The following is an 18,352-nucleotide window of genomic DNA, read 5'->3' on the forward strand; positions in this document are numbered from 1 at the left end:
GCATCCCCTGAACAGGTTCCTCCCGTCCTGCTCCCCTTGCTTAGTGAAATGGTATCACATACCACTGTGTTCCACACTGCAAGTTAAATGCTCAGAAGCCTAGAAGGGTGAATTATTCTCCGCACTGATCAATTAATTCATTGAGAGCCCCATGTACACTAGAGGCCAGAATATGGTCCTGTGTGTATTCTGAGTCTTCAACTAGGAGCTGAACAGAAGTTATTCCAGATGGAGAGGATATTACTTTTCTATTTACTGACTGGATCTCATCCTGCAAATACATTATGTGCATGAATAACTTCCCTCATGAGTGGTCCCATTGAACTCAAAGGATAGGTCTAATCCTGTCAGCAAAGTTATTCATGTGTATAAGTGTTTTCCAGATGGGGTCCAGGGATTGTTCTTTATGCAGGGGGGGAGGGTTAAGGTGGGATCCTTTGGCTCCGGCCCCCATAGTAACCCTGAGCTACCACAGTGAGTCAGAGATTGAGTAGCTGGTTGCAGCACAGTCAGTGTACAGCTGATGGTTGGCTGCCTCTGGAGTGAGCTGGGCTCCCTTGCTTGGGAAGCAAATCAAGAGCTCAGGGATGGGTGGAAGACAAAAGCCCATCTGAGTGGGAGCAAGGGTGGGGTTCCGGAAGGAAATTCCATTGTAGAAGAAAGCTGGGCTGGGTAGAACAGTCTGTCTGGTGGGATGCCCATGGATCAGAGGCTGGCATTTTGGAGGTCCCAGGCCTATTTAACTGTAAACTGTTTGTGGAATCTAATGGACAAGGACTCCTGATATCCTTAGACTGTAAGTGTTTTAGGGCAGGAACTGTCTTTTTGCTTTGTGTTTGTACAGCACCTAGCTTAATGGGTTCTGGTCCGTGACTAGGGCTCCTAGGTGCTATGGTAACACAGATAAATAATGATAAATCTACAGAAGCAGTAGAGAGAGAAGGTAATTAATACATGCAGTCTCATTCGTACATTTCATAAAGCAATTACATTTTATGAGAATTTTGCTTTAGCCTTCATAACCCATAATATTCTAGACTAGCAGTCAAATTTTCAAATGTGCTCAAGTGAGTTAGGAACTGAAATTCCATTTCAGAAGTGATTTAGGCACTGAGGGCCAGATTTTTACAGGCGTTTAGGTGCCTAAAGATGCAGTGAGGTGCCTAGTGGGATTTTCAAAAGCATTGAAGTGCCTAACTCCTAGTGATTTCAATGGGAGTTAAGCACCTAACCTGCTTAGGTGCTTTTTGAAAATCCCACTGTTAGGTACTTAAGCTTCATTTCTTCTGAAAATAGGACTTAGGCTCCTCAGGCACTTTTGAAACATTTACCTTTTCTCTCTCTGTGCTTAGAAAGTTTAACTTTAAAAAACGTGTAAGGGTAAATTATTCAAAGTACTTTGTTTCTTTAGTCTAAAGTTTTGACTAATCACATCCCTTCCTCAATCACCATTTTTTTTCTTTTTTGTACTATAATATTATAGACCTGGTTAGTTCACTCATTCTTTTCTCACAGTGCAACTTGAGCCATGTTCAGTGTTATGTTACTTCCTTCCTGCATCAAGAAACCTCCATCATGCCCAATTTACGCTCTTTGCTTTCACTACACAGTGTGGCAGAGTTCCGAGCTGCAGTTAGTTAATGGTGATTAAAGTGACATGGAAATCTAGCAACAATACTGTCCGAACTAGGAATGAAAACCTTGACTACATTTGTTATAGTTTGAAGCCAAACTTACTTGCACTCTGCCTGGGTGTAAAAAGATTTTTGTTTACACCAATTTTTAGGGTGGAAAACAAACTTCCACTTTAAAGTACTTGTGTTAAAAATAATAATCACTTCTTGGGTAAAAAATTCCAAAGCACCTACATGACTTAGAAGCCTACGTTTCATTTTCAAAAGTGATTTAGGAACCTTACTGTCATCAAAAGTCAATGGCATTTAGGCTCCTAAGTTATTTAAGCAGTTTTGTAATTTTTTAACCTCAACATAATATGGTCCAATTGACCTGATGATATTGTCCTAAGATTCAGGGTGGAGATGGCTAGGGCAAATGGCCAAAGTGAGAATTAGAGAGGAAGATGCATTAAGATTAATATGCATTGCTACTTGCTGACCGATGTGCTGCATTCCAAATACTTCCAGCACTGGAAAGCATTCATACTATTTTCAGATATTTCTTGAGGGTTTTTGAAGTATATTTTAAATGAATTTTGAGGGCACCTGAAACCTTCTGAACCATGTTGGAGATTGCCATGGTCACTTTGTGACCAATCAGCTATAACATGGGCAGTGGCAATACACAGAATTGTCCTGCCAGTGTTCTTCAACATTAAGCCTGGAGGATCACCTGTAGAGATGAGACACCACAAACCATAGCCTGTCAGTTCTTGGCGTCTATGCTGAGATTGTCAATAAGGTACCTACTAGTGCCTGTTTTGGTAATGTGGATATTTGTCCACTAGAAACTGAGAGCATTTCCCAAAGGCCCTAGGCAATTTTTAAACATCTCAAGTAACAGAGCTTCCGCACTTCCTTTAGGAGACCATTCCCTGGAATAAAAAATACTTTACCATTACAAAATGTTTCCTGATAGTGAGCCTAAATTTTGCTTTGTTTAGTTTATACCTGTTATTCTGAGTTATGCCCTTAGAACACCCCTGCCAGTATTTACACCCTTGAGCTACTTTTAAAGACTTGCTAGTTCTTTGACATAGCAAAAGTATTAAATTCAAACAGAAAAAAAAGATAGAATTAGGAAAAAAGTGGAGCCTAGAAGTGATGGCTGGAAAATGAGAAATGACCTAAAGTGGATAACCACTCAATAAAATCCTTCCCACAAACTGAACTCTAACCTTTTCCAAAACGTGTTAGATGTGGTCTTCCCTCATCACACCATTTTTATTCCAATTTCTCATCTGCCACCACTAGGTATGATTCTTTGGGTTGGACCCTCTGACTCTTATCATTCTTCCTTCCTACCATGAATTTTATTTTCCCATAACCTCTCTTTTTCCCAAAGGTTCCTGACATAGGAAAGCCTGGACCAACCATGACAGATATGGTTCTCAGAGCCTGACAACCTGTGAAAGGCTTATCAGCAATATTAGGGGAGTATTCCCAGAGGGGCTCTGGGAGGAAAGAAGGATGTGGGGAAAATAAAATAAAAAAGGAATCACTAGATCTAGGCCCAGAAGGATCGGCTGAATATATTCAAAACTGGGGGAGGAGCAGGTGGCTAAGGGACTAGTGGGAGGAAGAGGAGAAGATCTGGTGACATTCAGGAAAGGATGCAGCAAGGAGAAGAGAGAGGGTGAAAACCACAGGATTAAGCTAGTTCCTGTTAACTGACTGGAGATGTTGTGGCTTATCTGAATCAACCCCCCACCCCCATACCTGTAGAATGTCACCCCCCCTCATTATATAAGAACTGTGGCAAGGCGACTCCTTTGTTTTGCCAGGCTTAGCACTTCCCCCTCTGGCAATGGCAGGCCTGGGGTAAATCAGCCCCATTCTGGGCAGTGTTTGCTCCCCCCTTCTGTGTTCCTTTGGCTGTGTTTCCAGGGTAGGCCCCAGGGTCGGCCTAAGGAGTGATCCTTCACCGAAGGAAAAGGAAACAGTCTCATAAACCCAAAACAAAAAGGGATACCTTTCCCTGCCTTCTCGCTGGGACACGGTGTTGTCTTGTTGCTTGCCTTGGGGTGTCAGTCCTTCCCCTAGCAGGCACTCAGGTTTGGCTGATTCCCTATCGGAAGGAGTACAGCATCTCAGCCTGGAAAGCTTGTTTCCTTGCTGCCACTAGCCTGGCACTGGCTTGTCTCTCTCTCTCCCCTTTTCTCTGCCTAGAGGAGGGGGGTTTTAAAGGCCTCAGGCAGCCCTTAATTGGATTCAGGTATCCCTAATTGACCTGAGGTAACCCCTTCTCAGCTTGTGGGGAAAAGGGCCTTTAACATTCTAGGACTAACATATCGGCCTTCCAAGACCCTCTTGCAGCCGTCTGGCCTGACTTTATCACAGAACATAAGAATGGCCATACTGGGTCAGACCAAAGGTCCATCTAGCCCAGTATCCTGTCTTCCGACAGTGGCCAACACCACGTGCCCCAGAGGGAATGAACAGAACAGGCAATCATCAAGTGACCCATCTCCTGTCACCCATTCCCAGCTTTTGGCTAACAGAGGTTAGGGACACCATCCCTGCACATCCTGGCTAATAGCCCTATCCTCCATGAATTTATCTAGTTCTTTTTTGAACCTGGTTACAGTCTTGGCCTCCACAACATCCTCTGGCAAGGAGTTCCACAGGTCAACTGTGTGTTGTGTGAAAAAATACTTTCTTTTGTTTGTTTTATACCTGATGCCTATTGATTTTACTGGTGACCTCTAGTTCTCGTGTTATGAGAAGGAGTAAATAACACTTCCTTATTTACTTTCTCCACACCAGTCATGATTTTATAGACTTCTATCATATCCCCCCTTTGTCATCTCTTTTCCAAGCTGAAAAGTCCCAGTCTTATTCATTTCTCCTCATATGAAAGCTGTTCCATACCCCTAATAATTTTTGTTGCCCTTTTCTGAATGTTTTCCAATTCCAATATATCTTTTTGAGATGGGGTAACCACATCTGTGGAGGCAATATAATATTTTCTGTCATATCATCTATCCCTTTCTTAATGATTCTCAACATTCTGTTTGATTTTTTTGACTGCTGCTGCACATTGCGTGGATGAGTATAAACCATAAGCTTTGCCCCATAAAGGGCTTTTCCTCAAACCCAGCTGTCAACACTTGTTATTGTTTTGATGTTTAACACGAGACTTTGCCAAAGAAGATCTGCATTTTAACTTGTTTGCTGTAGCATTACTACTCCTAAGAAAGCAAACAGACAGGTCAGGCAAATAATCAACATTTCCTTGAGCTGTGCCCGTAGGTGCCACACAAATTGCACTTCAATTGCTAGGAAGTGTGGAGAGGATGACACCACTTTTTGTGTAGATTGCAGTGCTAGTGGTAGACTTTAAGCTGGAGTAAGTCTAGCAGGACTTCCTTTTCTGATCAGTAAGTAAGATAAGAGTGAAACTCTACCTAGAGAGTCTCTTCATCTTGGCAGGAAGATTTAATGGATTCTGAATGATCATATGTCTATCCATTGAATTTAGCCTTTCAGGGGGATGTCGGGGGGAGTGGTGCGACAACTTTAAGAAATACAGCACAGCTTCTAAAACAGGCATGAAGCAAACTAGAGGATATGAATTAATTCATCAGAAGGTCTCTCTTCTTCTCAAAGAATGTGCATAGAAAGTAAAAGGAATAAAAAGCAACACCTCTTTTCTGTCTGCTCAGCAAGTATATATGATAAATAACTTGGAAAAGCCCAGCTAATTTAAGGAGAACAATTAGAAATGAGTGCAAGTTGGGACTAGCTGATTCTTTCTAACCTTTTTCAGGACAGTAATACCTTGGATGAAAACTTCTAAAAGCCGTACAATGTTTGGGAGCTCATTTCTTGTCAGAATGTAGTGGGTGGGGCTGTATAATTAGCGTTAGGCCAATGCTGACTAGAGTACTGTGGATACTCTCATATATTGTGGGGTGAGGAGGGGGGGAGGAAGTGTGCCACCAACAGGAGGTTAAGATAAAGGTACATCCTACTATTTATAAAACTAATATTGAAATAAGTTCCTCATTCTCCGGAGAGAGAAAAAGACAGAGGAAGGTGGGAAGAAAAAAAGAGCGAGGATGAGATTCTTCTTGACTTATGAAAAAACCAGTTTCCAAGCACTTCACACACTTTTTAAATGCTCATCGCTTTTGCTTATGGTGGGTGAGGACCTCAACACCATTATGTATACTGCAGTAGTAGGAGCGCTTTTGCTGAGCCACTTCCTAGAGCTCTCTTACTTTATATCATTTATTTTTATCATTTGTTAAAAGTCTTTTACATTCTTGCACCCTAATCCTACAAGTAGGTAGCCATGTACTTAACTTTGCTTATGTGAATAGTCTCATTGACTTCACAGCATCCTTATTAGTGCAAGTCCATTGTTGTTGTTCTGCAATTATAGGCCCAGGTTCAGGAAACAAAGTAAGCTCATTCTTAACTTTAAGCATGTGATTAAGTCCCATTGATCTCAATAGGACTTAATCATGTGCTTAAAGGTGAGCATGTGCTTAAGTCCTAAACAGGATGGACATAAACCCCTGCTTAAGTACTTTCCTGAATCAGGGCCTAAGAAAAGAGAAGCAAAGGGAAAGGGAGAGAGATTGGTAACTAAAATGAATGATCTCTATTCTTCTATTGGAGAGATCTGCTCGGTCAGTAGAGTACAGCACTTACACTGGCATGTAATTTACAGGGCTGACATTCCAGATAGTTCAAACTAAACAGAGTGCAACAACTGATACAACTTAAAACAATATTATAGGCTCCTGGGCTTGCACAACAAATCATAGCTCACATTCTAACAGAAGTCAAGTGCTGAGCAAATACTTACTGGAGGTGTTGATCTCTCTCATTCTCTCTCTCTCTTTCCTTTCTCATCCCCTGCCACTCTCTCTTTCTATGATTTAAGAAGCTTGAAATAATGATTGCTGTGGTTTCGTCAGTATTTTTTTCTGTTAGGATCTTTCCTGTCTTACTAACATGGTCTCTAATCTCTCTGTCCTTTACTGAGCACTGCAAGAACTGCCACAGCTGTTATGTACAGTATATGTTTAATCTATCTAGTTATATAGATGTGTGACTGAGAACCTCCAAATGTTTGTGTTCTGCTCAGATGTTATCAGTAAGACATTGTGGCCTTGACCTTTCACATAACTTTGTTGGGCATGAATGGGGGCAATCCCATACCCTCAGCCACATAAATTTCATGCCTGTTACTTCAGCTGCTACAGTGTAGAGGAGTATTTTATCCCCTTTGCTTTCGATATCTTAATCCGGTTATAAGGCTTTCCTAGAAGGCGCACTATGCATATTTTCACTCCCTACATTTGACCATCTACAAATATTAGACACCAGAAAGAGTGCAGCCTGATCACTTTCATCTCTAGAAATGTGACAAAATTAGCCGTTTCTATTTAATACATTTACTGAATTGCACCTATCCTCCTTAACCAGCTACCAGTAATTGGGGATACAAAATAGCAGTTTCCCATATTTACTTGTAATTGCATTAGATTGGCTAGTGTATGAGTTGGAACAACTCCTATATATATATCCATTTATGAAAGCTGTTATGCCTACCTTTTTGACATGATCTCATTTATTTATATCTTTTTTTTATAAATCCTAGTAAGTATCTACATTTTATTCATCTTTTGCTTGCATGTAGCCCCTGTTTCATTCTGGAACTGCAGAGCATTGGCAATGAAATCCTAAGGGATGACACAGTTTTATGATGAAGGGTTACCTTCTATTTCTTAATCCCTTGTTATGCAGTGTTACATGTATTAGATGGTTTACATATTAGATGTTAATTAAAGGGGAGCAGATGGAATCTGTCAACATCAGAAAGGCTCTGCATACAGTTTCTGAGCCAGCAGAATGATCTATTAGTTTGTATGGAAGACACTGTGCAAAATAAAGTTGTATTAGCACACAATCAGAACTGCAATTTCACAAGATGCATGGCTGACTAATACCACAGCAATTGTACTGTTAAGGGTAACATGGTTCATTGTAGTGTTGCTGCTCGTATCAGAATGTAACTGATTGTTTGTAATGTTTTTGATACCGGATGTTAAAGATGCTGTGCAAAAACCAAACTTTATTTTTTGGTTTGATTTTTTGTTAATATTTATGTTTATTGAGCTGTGATTGCCAGTAAATTAAAGTGAAATTACTATTTAACAAACAGACAGATATTTCTCTGTCTATTCTCCCATTAATACATTGTAATTTCTGTGCATTTGTTGCATTCCTATACACATCCAAGGCTAGTTTTCCAACAGAATAAGGCAATTCGTGGGGTAGAGAGCGCTAAAACGTTTGCTAATGCAGAGGTAGCCTCTGTAGATAGGAAATGCCTAGTTAGGAAATTTAGACCCTAAATCAGCAAAACACTTACATGTGTGCTCAATCTTGAGCATATTGAATAATCCCATCCCTATTCAGAAAAGTACTTACGCGTGTGATTATGTCCCATTGAAGCCAATGAAACTGCATCCATTTACACTAGCAGCAGATTTGGCTCATAAAATATCATTCACTTCACTGACATAGTAATCAGAAGGGTTATTTCTTTTCTTTTTTGTTACTGCTTTTAAAGGGATTTTTGTGTATATCTATATTACAAGCGCTACAATAGAACAGCTGCAGCACTGTAGCTATGCTGCTGTAGTATAAACACTTGCTACAGTGATGGGTGGGGGTGGGGGGTTCTCCCATCGCTGTTGTAAATCCACCCCTTGAGATTCCCCCAGGGGTCTGTATTGGGACCAGTGATATTCAATATATTCATAAAATGATCTGGAAAAAAAGAGGTAAACAGTGAAATGATAAAATTTGCAGGTGATACAAAATTACTCAATATTGGTAAGTCCAAAGCAGACTGAGAAGAGTTACAAAGGAATCTCACAAAACTGGGTGACTGGGCAACAAAATGGCAGATGAAATTCAATGTTGATAAATTCAAAGTAATGCACATTGGAAAACATAATCCCAAATACACATACAAAATGATGGGATCTAAATTAGCTGTTACCCACTCAAGAAAGAGATGTTGAAGTCATTGTGGATAGCGCTCTGAAATCATTTGCGCAATGTGCAGGGGCAGTCAAAAAGGTCTTAGGAACCACTGAGAAAGGGATAAAATAATAAGACAGAAAATATCATAATGCCACTACATAAATCCATGGTATGCCCCCATACTTTGAATACTGCATGCAGTTCTGGTCATCTCAGCTCAAAAAAGATATATTAGAATTGGAAAAGGTACAGGGAAGGGCAACAAAAATGATTAACAATGAGGAGTCTGGTGGCACCTTAAAGACTAGCAGATTTATTTGGGCATAAGCTTTCATGGGTGAAAAACCTCACTTCTTCAGATGCATGGAGTGAAAATTACAGATACAGGCACAAATATACTGGCACATGAAGAGAAGGGAGTTACCCTAGAAGTGGAGAACCAGTGTTGATAAGGCCAATTTAGTCAGGGTGGATGTGGTCCACTTCCAATAATTGATGAGGAGGAGTCAATACCAAGAGAGGGGAAATTGCTTTTGCAGTGAGCCAGCCACTCCCAGTCACTATTCAAGCCTAAATTAATGGTGTTAAGTTTGCAAATGAATTGTAGCTCTTAAGTTTCTCTTTGAAACTTTGAAGTCTGTTTTTGAAGTTTATTTTGTTGAAGGATGGCTACTTTTAAATCTGTTATTGAATGTCCAGGGAAATGGAAGTGTTCTCCTACTGACTTTTGTATGTTACTATTCCTGATGTCTGATTTGTGTCCTTTTATTCTTTTATGTAGACAGTGTCCAGTTTGGCCAATGTACATGGCAGAGGGTCATTGCTGGCACATGATGATATATATCACATTAGCAGATGTGCAGGTGAATGAGCCTCTGATGGTATTGCTGACATGGTTGGGTCCTATGATGGTGTTGCTAGAGTAGATATGGGGACAGAGTAGGCAACAGGGTTTGTTACAGGGATTGGTTCCTGGGTTAGTGTTTCTGTGGTGTGGTGTGTAGTTACTGGTGAGTATTTGCTTCAGGTTGGGGGGAGGGGGCTGTCTGTAAGCAAGGACTGGCCTGCCTCCCAAGATCTGTGAGAGTGAGGGATCATTTTCAAGGATAGGTTGTATATCCTTGATGCGCTGGAGAGGTTTTAGTTGGGGGTTGTATGTCATGGCCAGCGGTGTTCTGTTATTTTCCTTGTTGGGCCTATCCTGTAGTAGGTGACTTCTGGGTACCCGTCTTACTCTATCAATCTGTTTCCTCACTTCCCCAGGTTGGTATTGTAGTTTTAAGAATGCTTGATAAAGATCTTGTAGGTGTTTGTCTCTGTCTGAGAGATTGGAGCAAATGCGGTTGTATCTTAGGACTTGGCTGTAGACAATGGATCATGTGATGGGATGGAAGCTGGAGGCATGTATAACAGTCAGTAGGTTTCCGGTATGGGGTGGTGTTTATGTGACCATCACTTATTTGCATTGTGGTGTCCAGGAAGTGGATCTCTTGTGTGGACTGGTCCAGGCTGAGGTTGATGGTGGGGTGGAAATTGTTGAAATCCAGGTGGAATTCTTCAAGGGCCTCCTTCCTGTGGGTCCATATGATGAAGATGTCATCAATGTAGCACAAGTAGAGGAGGGCCACAAGGGGATGAGAGCTGAGGAAGTGTTGTTCTAAGTCAGACATAAAAATGTTGGCATACTGTGGGGCCATGCGGGTACCCATAGCATGATTAAGGGTATGGAACAGCTTCAATATGAGGAGAGATTAATAATACTGGGACTTTTCAGCTTGGAAAAGAGACGACTAAAGGGGGATATAATAGAGGTCTATAAAATTATGAATGGTGTGGAGAAAGTGAATAAGGAAGTGTTATTTACCCCCTGCACATAGCACAAGAACCAGGGGTCACCCAATGAAATGAATAGGCAGCAGGTTTAAAACAAACACAAGACAGTACTTCTTCACACAACACACAGTCAGTCTGTAGAACTCATTGCCAGGAGATGTTGTGAAGCCAAAAACTATAATGAGGTTCAAAAAGGAATTAGCTAAGTTAATGGAAGATAGGTCCACAAAGGCTATTAGTCAAGATGGTCAGAGATGTAGCCCCACACTCTGGGTGTCCCTGCCCTCTGACTGCCTGAAGCTGGGAGTGGATGACAGGGGAGGGATTACTTGATGACTGTTTATTCCCTCTGAAGCACCTGGCATTGGCTGCTGTCGAAAGACAGGATAGTGGGCTAGATGAACCTTTGGTCTGACCCACTATGGCTGTTCTTATGTAGGTAGTATCTAGGTCAATGGAAGAATTCTTCCATTGATCTAGTGGTGTCTATACTTGGGCATAGGTTGGTTTAACTACGCCTTTCAGGGATGTCTACATCTCTAGGTTGACCTACATTTTAGGTGTAGACCAGTCCTTAGTGTTGGTGAAAGTTGCTGTCTTGACAGACCTGTAGACTTATTAGAGAGACAAGGTGGATGAGGTAATATCTTTTATTGGACCAGCCTCTATTGGTGAGATACAAGCTTTCAAGACACACAGAGCTCTTCTTCAGATCACTTATATCTCTTTATCTGAAGAACAGGTACAGCGTGGGCAGTGACAGCACAGGCTTTCCCCTTTACTGTGCCCCCACAAGGCCTGAGGAACCATTTGGAGGAGTGAAAGGATAGTCACTTTTTTAAGGATCATTCAGTCTCTGGTGCATGTGATGAGATGGCTAACAAAAGGGTGTCACTTAATGCCAGCTGGGATTATATATATCAGGACGTGAACACTTTACTAAAAATTATGCTGAAAATCAACTCCTTTCATGTAGGCCACCAAGCAGCCTTCAAAGAATTTAGTTTGGAGATGAGATAAGTATCCTTAAGCATTTGCAAATCAAATTAAATAATAAATACAAAAAACAACCTACCACCAACCCCACTGTAAGGGATAATTTTATGTATTTCTGTAAATATGACGCTCCTGATTTATACTTTCAAACTCCTGTTACTGCTCCTATCTCTGTTCCTGCTCTCCAATGAACCCAAACTGAAGAGCAGCTCTTTATAACATCTCCCTACCTAAAAAAACTAACTTAGGTGTTATAATGAGATGAAGTATATCCATCTGCTGCATTAGAGAATGAAAGGAAGACTTAGAATATAGTGTGTTGAATGGGGAACATGGCGTGTTTGTTTCTTTAACATTTAAATCAGTGGCTTTCAGCTTTTTACAGCTTTTCACATTCTTGCAAAGCAGCCAGTTCCCAAACTGAAACACCATTACTCTCTGGCCCCATGTGAAATGGGGTGTTTGGTAAACAAATGGAAAGAATGGGACAAGCTCTCAGCTTCCTGGGCTATCTTGAATGCATGACTGGACATCATCTGTCAAAAACAGAAGTAGAAACAACAGCATAGTACCTAACAACAGCTTAAGAACTGACAGCTATGTCTTAGTGCATGTATTTGTATTCAGGAGGATAATGCCCGGAAAGAGAGTGTATTGTTCCAAGTGGAGATAATTAACTATGAAAACAAAACAATTGATGTTTTATATTTGGATCCAATCTTATTCTCATGCCATTCTGGACTTTCCCCTTAATTCTTCTTAACTATTTGAGATTGGTTTGATATGCTAAGCACAAAGGCCAGATTCTGCTTCTGTTGGGAATGCTTATAAATAAAACTCTATTTTTTCATGGGCAACTTGGCTATGTTGTCCTTTAAGTGGCTTTCAAGGTCACATGCTATTATTACTATTATATCACATTTAGTGGATAGAGCCCACAAACATAGAGAGGGACAATCCCTGCCCCAGCAGTTTGCAGTCTAAATAGACAAGACAGACTAATGGTTGGAGGAGAAAGAGAGGCACAGGGAAGTGGAGTGATTTATTCAAAATCATACAGAAGATTAGTGTCAGGACTGGGAATAGAATCCAGTGCTCTTGCCTCCCAGTCCAGGGCCCTTTTATCTAGCAAGAGGAACACACTATTCTAGTATTGTAAGCCTCTGGAATGGGGTGTTAGAAGATCAAGGCAAAGGGGAAAGCCTTAGTTAATGGATGGTGGATTAATTGAGGAAGATCCATTTATCTGTTTGCGTGACCAAGGGTCTAATCCAAAACCCAGTGAAGTCAACAAGAATCTTTTCATTGACTTCAGTGGGCTTTGGATCAGTCCCTAAGAGAAAAGCCCCACTAGTTATTGAAGACATTACACTAGCTTGATGTTTCTCATTGTTTGAAATGCGTTGCCTTAATTTCTTAACAAGAGTTTCACATTAATTTTCATTTGCTGCACAGAATTATTAGAAAAATGATTTTTCTAAGTTTAATGTGTAATGAGAACTATACAAGGAATGCTTAAGTCTTCACACTTCAAAGAAACTGACCTTTAAGCCACACTTAGTAAATACAAGCTAAAATCGGTGCTGCATTCTAGTTGCCAAGGACACTTATAATGATCTTCTTAATTTTCCTTGTCAATCTTATCATTAACGATGTCGGCATTAATTAATGATGTAACATCCCCTCCCTGATAAAATAAGCCTTGGCTGCACAATAGACATCGTATTCTCCAAGCATTCTTTGCATGGACTGTATCTATAGCAAGGGCCATTCATGTCACAAATGTTGCCTGGCTGACACACAAACATTTGGAGCACTCAATTCTTTGAGAATTGAGCTGAATGATGTCAGTGTTGATGATGCTGTAAAATATGTCCCAAATCAGTGTTTCTTAAGGGAGCTTTTATGCCTAGATTAGTATCAGTGTTTAATTGACAGCCTCTTCAGTTGGTTAATTACTTGGGCTATTGTGTCAAAGAAAGATGGAAATGGATAAAGGCATTTCTGTTATGAATTGCTACCACTATAGAAACAAATACGAGAGTGAAGTCAAGTCCAACTGAACATATCGAGTCTTATATTAAAGCTTTCCTCTGTTTGTAGTATATGATTTGCTTTTATTATTCTCAAAGAGAACCATGAATCACCACAACAACACTGATAGTTCAATGATTTAACGTTCTTATATTTTTCATGCCACTGTTGAGAAAAACTCCAAGTTGAAGGCTGAAAGTTCAAGCTAGGTATATAAAAACAGAGGCAGAGAGAAATTTATGCAACTGTTTGTTTGCACATGCACATGCACACCAAAATTACATGTAATTTAAAATACAGCCACACTCTCAGAGATGGAATTTTAATCTTCCTATAATGGGCAAACCTATACATTTTTCTTACAGCATGGCACTGACAGCAGAATTATACAAAGCTATTTGACATCAAAAGGGCCTTTCATAAGATATGATGGCAGAACCATTATGTAATAAGAGTTTTTTATTAATTTTTAAAAGCTCACAGGGTTACAGTTTGCCCCAACAACTTGATACACAGAAAGCTGAATGGATATTTGAATCCCTGGTCTGAGCATGCAAGAACCATCAGCATTTTCAGGAGGGGGGGAGGGGATTTAGAGCTCACGTTGAAGCTACTTTTAAAAAAATATAGCCAAGGAGTAGTGGGAAAAGCAAAGTCACCTGGGCTCAGTAACTCCTCTCCTCCCCACCACACACACACTCTGCTAGAACTGAATAGGCTTGCTGTAGACCTAGGGCTCTCAGTTTCCAAGCAACATTTTACTTCCTTCCTGGTGTAAGCAGGTGTAAGCAAATCTGGTAGGGCTGCCTGGGGGAGAAGGCTGGCAGTAAGCTGTCATGAAGAACTGGCTCCTCCAAACCATGGAAAGAGTAAAGTTTTCCTCCTGCCGTTCTTATCTACTAGTACTCACAATTAATCAGCTTGGGGCACCATCAGGTTACATGGCCTTCTGCAGTGTCCATGTTCCATTAAGCTCCAAGAAGTGTGTTGGAGCTGGCCCTATAAACATGACGGGATTGATAGCAGTGATTTTAGGGCCAAATCCTGTTATGGCAGGTGAAGCAATGAGGAGTCAGTGCAGCCTATGCTTCAGCTATCCTGCTGGCCATGGCAGAACTCCTCATGATGGGCAGGGGGAAAATACTTCAGTGTACATGTTGCTAATCATCTGGCTAGTTTTTTGTTGCTGACTATAGAATATAGACTGGAAATACACCCTCAGCAGCATATCACACCTCCCTTCTCAGGTTAGCCAGCCATTGCTCCTAGCATTCTCTTGAGTGCTATGGAGAGATCATGGATTATGACCTATCTTCCAGTCCTAATCTTAGCCTCGTGTGAGAGCAGGTACTGTGAAACCACATATCTCTGCCAATGTGTCTCAGTCCCAATCTTCAAAAAGCTGAGGTTGGTTTAACAGTATTGATATTAACAACCACATAGAGCAACATCTGATAGGCTGTTTCTTTGGGAAAGTAACCCGATATAAAAAAAGAGAATCTCTTGGAGGTGGCTTTTCATCACTAGACGTTCTGTAAACCAAACTTTTCAGAAAATTAAAGCAAAGGTGAATGATGAAGTGTCTAGATCAGGGGTCAGCAACCTATGGCACTCATACTGCCCGGGTCTCAGCCACCGGTTCCGGGGGCTCTGCTGCCACCTGGGGTCCTGTCCGCTGGCCCCACTCAGCCCGCTGCCATCCCCGGGTCCGAGTCCCCAGGGGGCTCTGTTACCGTCCTGGAGTCCCGGATGCTGGCCCGGGGCTCTGCAGCCGCCCCCAGCTGTGGCCGACTGGCCCCAGCCTAGGACAGTGAGGGGTGCAGACAGGGGCAAGAGGGAGCCCAGCTCAGAACCCCCACCTTAAAAATTGTTCCAGCACCACTGTACTGGGATATTTTTAAGTCCTGATTTGCTGCTTACATCACTATCGCACCAGGTGGAACAACACATTGCGTTTGATGTTGTGCATGCCGTCTGTTGCGATTTTTTTCCACTGTGAGTTGAGGGGTACATTTGACAAAATGTCAGCTCCTAAGAAAGCAAAGTTAGATGTCCGTTCATTTCAGCCTTCTTGGACAGACACATTTATTCAAAGGAAGGACCGTGCTGTTTGTGCTTTCTGTTGTGAAAGTGTTGTTTGTCGCACATCAAGTGTTCGATGACATTTTGAAATAAAGCATGAGAAAACCTTTCTTGACAAAGCAGACAAGACTGAATCAATCAAAAAGGCAGTAGCAGGATATGAGAAGCAAAGCAGTGTTTTTAAATGCTTAAGTGTAAGTAAAAATCAAGCCACAGAAGGAAGTTACAAGATTTCAGTGCATTGCAAAAAACGGAAACCCGTTTACAGATGGGGAATATACAAAAGAAGTTTTTCTCAGCTGTTCGGGAGGTTTTGTTCAATGATTTGCCAAATAATGATACGTTCGTATCTAGAATAAAAGAACTGCCTGTCTCTCCCAGAACAGTTGAGAGACGCATAAGTGAAATGGCAGAAAACATTAACGAAAAGCAGACGACTGCATTAAAAGACACAGCAGTGTTTAGCGTTGCGGTTGATGAGAGTGTGGATATGAACGATGTTCCACGTTTGGCAGTTGTTGCAAGATATTGTGCTTCTGATGAAATCCAAGAGGAGCTTTATTGCTTAAACCCCTGCATGGCACAACAAAGGGGGAAAATATGGCAGAAACTTTTGTAAACCATTTTGAAGAATGAGGAGTTGACATCAGAAAAATATTTTGTGTGACAACAGATGGTGCTCCTGCCATGGTCGGAAAACAGAAGGGATTTGTAAAGTTACTTGAAGATCAAATTGGCCGCCCAGCAGTCAAATTTCATTGTATCATCCATCATGAAAACCTGTGCTAAAATTTCTAATTCAGAGCTTAATAATGTGATGAATACAGTGGTGCAAATTGTGAATGTCCTTGTTGCTCGATCTGCTTTGGCTCACAGACAGTTTCAAGCACTCCTAGAAGAGATGGACCGTGCTTATAATGACATTCCACTTCACAGCAACATTCGGTGGCTAAGTTGTGGCAAGGTTTTGGTGTGCTTTGTAAACTGTTTTGATGCAATCAAGGCCTTTTTGTCGGGAAAAAGCACAAAACTACCCCGAACTGGATGATGACAAATGGCTATGTAAGCTCATGTTTTTAACTGACATCACCGCTCATCTAAACGAACTCAACCTCTGTCTCCAGGGTGCAGGGCAAATGGTTCTGGATTTTATTAAGCCTGGAAGGCATTTGTTGTAAAACTAGCATTTTTTTCTTGGGAAATTCAAACTTCAACTTTCCGCTACTTCCAACACATAAAAGAGCTATCGACACATTGCACTGTCATTGTCGATGAGATTGGAATGTACATGCAAGAACTGGAATCAGAATTTTCTGACAGATTTCAAGATTTCCAGTGATTTGGCCCAGTGCTTTCTTTTTTAATTAAACCTGAAAAGTTCAACAAAAGCGACTTGGATTTGTCTTGTATTTCAGTGGATGGGTGTTAAAGATTTCGAAATGCAGCTCATTACGTTAAAAAGCTCAGAATTGTGGGCATCAAAGTTTGGAGATCTACGGAGTGCACTTAAAGCTACCGAGAGAGTCATGGGGCCTCTGTTCTGACCTGCTGGACATCCCTGCCAGTGAAATTTAACTGTTTGAAGAAAATGGCATTTGCAAAGCTTTCAACTTTGGATCCACATACATGGGGGAACAGGTATTTTCACACATGAAAACTGTCCTCTGTCCCATCTTGGAGATGATTAACAACTGATCACTCAGAAGCCTGTGTGCAGCTTAAAGTATCCAAATACGTGCCAGACTTTGGAAAACTCAGCAAGGAAAAGCAAGGGCAAGGATCACAGTAAACTGATAAGATCTGCATTTTAATTTAATTTTAATTGAAGCTTCTTAAACATTTTAAAAACCCTATTTACTTTACATACAACAATAGTTTAGTTATATATTATAGAGCGAGACCTTCTAAAAATGTTAAAATGTATTACTGACACGTAAACCTTAAATTAGAAAGAATAAATGAATACTTGGCACAGCACTTCTGAAAGGTTGCCGACCCCTGGTCTAGAATTTGGATACAAATTTTCAAGACAGCTTTACACTCAAACACTTACCAACAAGTTTAAGCAGCCCTTCTTTGGAGTTGTAAATTCCAAGTTAAGTGGAGGAAAGGATCATCTTCAGAGTGGCCATGCCACTTGTTTATAGTGAAATAATAATGGGCCAATTCCTGTTATTTTTAGCAACCACAGCAACAACTTTCCATCACGCAAGTGACTACATAGAAATTATGTCAGTCAGCTAGTCTCAACAGAGATGCTGGAGTGAATGCCACTAAAACAGGTGTTACTGAAAGGTGTGATGGTGCATCATCGCAGAGTCTTTCATTATCAACAGAAAGATACTTTTAACTCTTGTTTCATAGTACAGTGTTAGACAGACATGATGCGACATTACAAGTTAGAACATATTGAGAAGAATAGTGGGTGGGTTTTGGGAGACTACACTGATGGTGAACTAGATGAAGAGGGAGAATTTTGATCAGTTTTTGGATAGCAGAAAGCCCTCTAGTTCAACATTCCTGGCGTTCTTTGTTTGGGTATCAGGCATCAGAAAAGTTGAGTCATAACTCTACTTTTTTTAAAAAAAAATATGGAAACTGCATTGCTTACAAGCGAGTGTTGCCCCTACCCCATCACACATGGGGTCTTGATTATTAACTTTCCTGTGGTCCCCACTTGATGCTGGGGAGCACTACAAAAAGGGGTTTCTGGGGCAGGTGTT

This window comes from Malaclemys terrapin, chromosome 3 (assembly GCF_027887155.1).
Source record: "Malaclemys terrapin pileata isolate rMalTer1 chromosome 3, rMalTer1.hap1, whole genome shotgun sequence".
NCBI lineage: Eukaryota > Metazoa > Chordata > Testudines > Emydidae > Malaclemys > Malaclemys terrapin.